Source organism: Oryctolagus cuniculus, chromosome 13 (assembly GCF_051225735.1).
Source record: "Oryctolagus cuniculus isolate XC-2025 breed Fujian yellow rabbit chromosome 13, ASM5122573v1, whole genome shotgun sequence".
NCBI lineage: Eukaryota > Metazoa > Chordata > Mammalia > Lagomorpha > Leporidae > Oryctolagus > Oryctolagus cuniculus.
The window spans coordinates 20,897,423-20,903,422 of NC_142879.1; positions in this window are offsets into that span (position 1 = coordinate 20,897,423).

The window sequence follows — 6,000 nt, forward strand, 5'->3', positions numbered from 1 at the left end:
TGTGGTTTGCTCTGCAGCTTGTGGTTCTTTTTTTTTTTTTTTTTTAAGATTTATTTTATTTATTTGAAAGCCAGAGTCACAGAGAGGGTTAGAGAGGACTTTCATCTGCTGGTTCGCTTCCCAAATGCAGCAATGGCCAGGGCTGGGCCAGGCCAGAGCCAGGAACTTCCTCCAGGTTTCCCATGTGGGTGCAGGGCCCAACCACTTGGGCCATCCTCCACTGCCTTCCTGGGCGCACCAGCAGGGAGCTGGATCAGAAGTGGAGCAGCTGGGACTTAAACCAGTGCCCATATGGGATGCCAGTGCTGACCCCACCATGCCACAGTGCCACCCTGTGGTTTGTGGTTTGATGATCACCGCAGAGCAGTGGTGACAGCAGCACCCAGGCCCTGCTCTGCTTACATCAGCCCCCTTCCTGGGGGGACCTGGGCCTGGCTCTCCCCAGGCCCACACTTCCTGTGGGCTCCCAGTCACCCGGCCCTATCACTTGGGCCCAGGGACGATGACTGATGCCCAACAGGCCTCCCGTCTTTCACTCTTGCTCGGCTCCCTGGTGCCAGCCCTGCCCCTCCTGCCTGGAAGCAGCTCAGCCGCTTTCGGCTCATCTTCCACCTTGTTCTGCCCTGACCCTTGCTTCCAGTGGTGCAAGGTGATGCTCCACGGGTCCCCCAGGAGCCCCTCTGTCCCCCCAGCACCAGGCATTAGGCCCAGCCTCCGTGCCTGGACCCCAGAACACCAACATGTGTGACCCTGCACTCCTGCTTTCTGGACACTCAGAGCTGCCCGGGGAGACAGCCTCTCTCTCTAGGCACGCACTGTCCCCAGGCGCCGTGCTGGGCACTGAGGACATAGCAGCATATGAGATGGCCACATCCCCGCCGTCACAGCTCACGTCCTAGCAGGGGGAGAAAGACACCTCCCCCTCAACACGACCATGGGAAGAGTCAGAAGCGATGGATGGAACTCAAGCAGGGCAGGGCCTGGACAAGGCCAGGGCATGATCACGGTGTGGTCGGTGGGGGAGCTGGGTGGGCTCCAGGGCCAACTGTCCAGCAAGAGCCCCAGAGGACAATCAGCGTCAGGGTGTCAGTTGTTTCTGTTTCTTTAAGATTCACTTATTTATTTGGAAGGCAAAGTTACAGAGAGAGAGAGAGACTAGCCACTTGCTAGTTCATCCCCCAAATATCCACAATGACCAGGGCTGGGCCAGACCGAAGCCAGGAGCCTGGAACTCCATCCAGGTCTCCCATGTGGGTATCAGGGACTCACGCACTTGAGCCATCATTGCCACCAGGCACACGAGCAGGGCGCTGGATCGGAAGTGGAGCAGCCAGGACTCTAACTGGCGCTTATATGGGATGGTGGCATCAGCCTAACCCACAATTCTGGCCCCATCGCTGTTTGTTTAAAAGCTCCTCAGATGACCTTAATATGTGGCCAAGGGTGAGAACCCCTGAGGTGGGGTCTTGCAGGTCATGGTAGGGCTCTGGAGCTCATTCTGAGGTGGGCTCATTCCCATAAGGAGGATGCCGTGGTGGGAGGTAGATAGGGAGGAGGGGCTGGGTGGCAGCAGAGGGCACGGGGGATGGGCAGGGCGGGGCCTGGGCCTGCCCACCTGAGCACGCCTGCCCTCCCCTGCACCAGCCGCCTCCAGGCAGTGGCGGGCACAGGGGCTCCAGCTCACTGGGGTACCAGGACAATGCCCGCTCCTTCCAGTCTCCCACAATCATGATCGACAGGCAGCAGCAGGGTTGACCAAAAGTCACTGTCCCTCCACCGCACCTGGGGCCCTCACCATAACTCAGCCTCTGCCCACCATCTGCCGACTAAAGGGGCAGCGCTGGGCAAGGCTGGGACAATCCCTGCTCCGGACACCATGGCTGGTGTCACTGCTACTGGTCACTGCCCATTGCAGAGCCAGGCAGGGCAGCCCTGATGGGACTGCCACCTCCGTGCTCACGGCCCCACATCCGCCTGCTGCTTCCCCTCCCCACCCCGGGGGCACCAGCACTCTTCGGAGCATTCGTGAGTGTCCCCTAAACCCAGACGTCACTCCCCTGGCTCAGGGGCTTCGGTCTAGTGGTCACGATGCCCACGTCCCACAGCGCACTGCCTGCCTTCCTCACCTTGGCCACAGTTGCTGATTTCAGCTCACCCGCAGGTGCAACCATGGGAGGCCACAGGTGATGGCTCAGGTAGCTGGGGCCCCGAGTTCAAAGGCCTGGCCTTGGGGGCATTTGAAGAGTGATCTAGTTGCTGGGAGCCCTCTGATGGCCTCTCACTGCCCGTCTGTCTGTCTCTGGAATAAAATAAAGCACAAACCTGACCCAGCCTCTTCCCTAGGGAGGGCTGTGCAGCTGCTCCTGTCGGTGCACTTGGGCCTCAAGTAGCTGAGAGGTTTTCTGGACGTTGAGGTGAGCCCCGCTCCTGCACCTGTGCACCTGCAGGCGGTGGCGGCACAGGGCACGGGGTGCTCCATCCTCCCAGCTGCCCTCAGCACTCCCGATGCTCCCATCCCTGCTGGGCTCCTCCCCTGCTCAGTCAATCATCATCCATCGCATGCTTGCAGACGACCTGCCAGGCTGCCAGCGGTTTTCTGTACCGGTTTTCACACACACTTGACCCTGACTTACCCACTCCCAGGAGTTTAGAGTTGGTTGGAATTTGGTCTTTGTGCCTCTCATGCGGGCTCAGCTCCCAGGGGGAGGGGAACGGCCTGGTGCTCCTCCTTTTAGAACTTTTACTTTTTGAGACGGCAAAAGCTTCCTATGCCACCCACGTCCTCCTGGGAAGAGGCACCGGCGAGGCCCTGGGTTCCGAGGGAGAAGGCCTCTTGCATGTCCAGGGACACATGCAAGGCCTGGACTCAAACCTCAGTTCTTACGAGCTGAGTCACCTCGGGCAGGTTCTCCCCCTTGCCTGTTTCCTGCTCTGTAACGTGGAGATCGTGGCCACACCTTCCTCACCGGGCTGTGGGAGCCGAGACGGCTCGGAGGACTCGGGCAGGGTCAGCGCTGCACACGGCCACCTGCTTCCCCATCAGCAGCCGTTCCAGCCCCCTTCCTCCTCCCCGGAGTCCCGGCCCTGGAAGAGGGATTGGAGGTCACGTTCACCGTTTCCTTTCCTTTCATGCCTTAGCCTGAGAAGATCTCAACCTGCCAGTCTGTATTCAGTACATTCTACTTAAAACATTTGGCAAGGGGCCACTGGTTCAAACCCTGGCTGCTCCACTTCCCATCCAGCTCCCTGCTAATGGCCTGGGAAAAGCAGCAGCAGATGGCCCAAGTGCTTGGACCCCTGCTACTCACGTGGGAGACCGGGATGAAACTCCTGGCTCCTGGCTTCAGCCTGGCCCACTCCTGGCTGTTGTGGCCATTTGGGGAGTGAATCAACAAGTGAAAGACTCTCTCTCTCTCTCTCTCTCTTTCCCCAACTCGGCTGTTCAAATAAATCTCAAAAAAAAAAAAAAAAAGATTTTACAAGACTTCCTTCTTGGATCTCTCTCCTTTGCAAAGTACAGCTGGTAAAGGAGACTCACCCTTGGGAGGCTGAGGGTGTGGCCGACCGTGGTTCTGGACCGCAAATACCCTTCCCCTGGCGGCCAGCGGCCTGAGGCAGAGCTGATGGAGGTAGGAGGGCACCCCCTGGGGAGGGAGGCTGCCCTCAGAGGTTGGGGCTGGCCCTCGGCCACTTGCGATTCCACGCCTCTGTCCAAGTGTTCCCCACTGTCACAGTTCGAGGAGAGGGGAGGGAGGGTGAGATTTGCAGGCACTACCAGGATACTTCAAAAAGTGCCTGGAAAACGGGGTTAAAAGACCCCCCACCCCCTGGGGTTCCCAGGCTGCAGAGGCACAGCTGACCTGACCGACCCCCAGTGTTCCTTCTGCACAAGGCCCCAGCCCGGAGCGGCCCTCTGCACTCTACCATCCTGCTGCCACCCCCAGATCCCCCTCCCCCCTCCAACCTTTGCACCCCAGGGGGTGTCCGGGCTCCCTCCGCTCACACCCTCTCTGCCGCCTCCCCCAGGACCCTCTCCAGCTCGGTCACAGCTCCCTGACCTCGGCCAGGCCCCTTCCCCTTGCTGAAGCACGGTGCTCCTGTTCTGTAGTCAGGCAAGGCCCTCGATGGCCCCGGAGCATCCTCCCCACCCCAGGTGTTTCCACCACAACCTGTCAGCTCCCTCTTCAGGGTTTTGTGTGAGCTAATTCCCCTCCCCTCTATCAAACATGCCTCGCACTCCCCTCCTCCAGGAAGCCTTCCTGGATCAACCTCAGGCATATTCCCTTACCTGCTCAGTTCTGTGGCTACCAAGTGAGGCTGCACCCGTGCTGGTGCCAAGGGCCTCATGGGACTCTTAGCTCCTCAAAACCGCCCTGCCCCAAGGCCACGCAAGGGCACACAACCTAAGTAGCAGCGGAGTTTAGTGTGGAACAGTCACCAGTCTCCCCATCCTGCCCCCTGCCCTGTAACCAGACTGTCCCAAGCCAGAAATCCCAAAACACCCCACCCGCCCAGAGACTACGCTGGCGTGCAGGTTTGTGTCTGTCGAGCTGAAGTGGGCCTTGCCTTCCAACTCTCAGCTGTGACTTTCCCCAGGGGGCCCTCTCCCACCCATTGCTTTGTTCAGGGAAAAATCCCACTTGGTGATTGAGGTGTGTTCACGCACAGTAGCTCATCAGAGGCGAACAGGACTCAGACCGTTTCCCCGTCAGGGGGAGGCGGAGAGAGATCTGAAAAGTTTCACATGTGCAGCAACACCTCCACCAGGTACGCCTACCTGCCTCGGGCCAGGCTCCCAAGGTCACTGGGTCTAACTGCTTTGTTTGCCAGCTTGGGTTCTAATCCGTTCCAGTGCCAGGGCTCAGGCGCTGTCTCCGGGCCAGCCAAGCAGCTGGCATAAGCAGAATGGATTTCGAATGGGACTCGCTCCGCTGGTTGAGACGGTGGCAGCTGGGCAAACATGGCCCTGCCCCCCTTCTCCAAGGGCTCGCACAGCTGTCCTCCAGCCTGGGTGCACCTCTCCCTCCCCTGGGAGCCCCTGGGGTGGGCGAGGTCCCAGGAGGCTGTGAGCCCCTGGACAGGCGGGATGTTTTTCCTGCCCGTGCCCATTGTGTGTGCTGACAGCAGAACGTCACCAAGTCTCCCAGCAGGCTCTCAGCAGAGCGGGGGATGTTTCCGGAGGGGACTGGCCCCCTGTGAATGGCCACAGCTTTCCGGAAGCCCTGGCATTTCTCTGCATGGGCCCGACTGGGAGAGGGGAGGAGGCGGAGGGACGTGGAGGCTCCCGGCTCCCTGCCAGCCCGCTTCAAGGTGACACCTCCTGGGGATGCCCAGTGTTTTGCCAAGGGGCTGCCGCTCCAGGAGGGGCTAGGGACTGCAGATGGAGGGGAGGGGGCGGGGCTAGTGGAGGGCGCCTGCATTGCCCTGTCTTGTTTCCGACACCAGGCCCAGTGGGAAGGCTCACGTCCTTGGGCGTGTTACCTTGGGAAAGGTAACAGCCCTGGGAAGTGGGGAGGCAGGCCTCTGTTTTCATTTTTTTATTATTTATTTGAAAGACAGAGTGACAGAGAGATAGAGAGAGGTATACACACACACACACTCACACACACACACAGAATTCCATCCACTGGCTCACTGCCATAAATGGCCACAGCCCCAGCATAAGCCAGGAGCCCAGACCGGCATCTGGAGGTCAGACTTGCTTTAAAGAAGCCAGGGTTTTGCTACTGCATGAATGATGCATGCAGTGAGTGAGGGGGTAGTTTCTTTTTAAAAGAAAGAAGGGGGGAGGGAGAAAGAATAGAAAGGAAGAGATTTATTTATTTGTTTGAAAGGCAGAGTGACACAGAGAGAGTGTATGTGAGGGAGGCCCTCCATCCACTGGTTCACTCCCCCAAATGCCCACAACAGCCACTGCTGGGCCAGGTAAAGCCAGGCACTACCTGGACTCAAACCTCAGTTCTTGCAAGCTGAGTGACCTTGAGCAGGTTCCTCCACCTC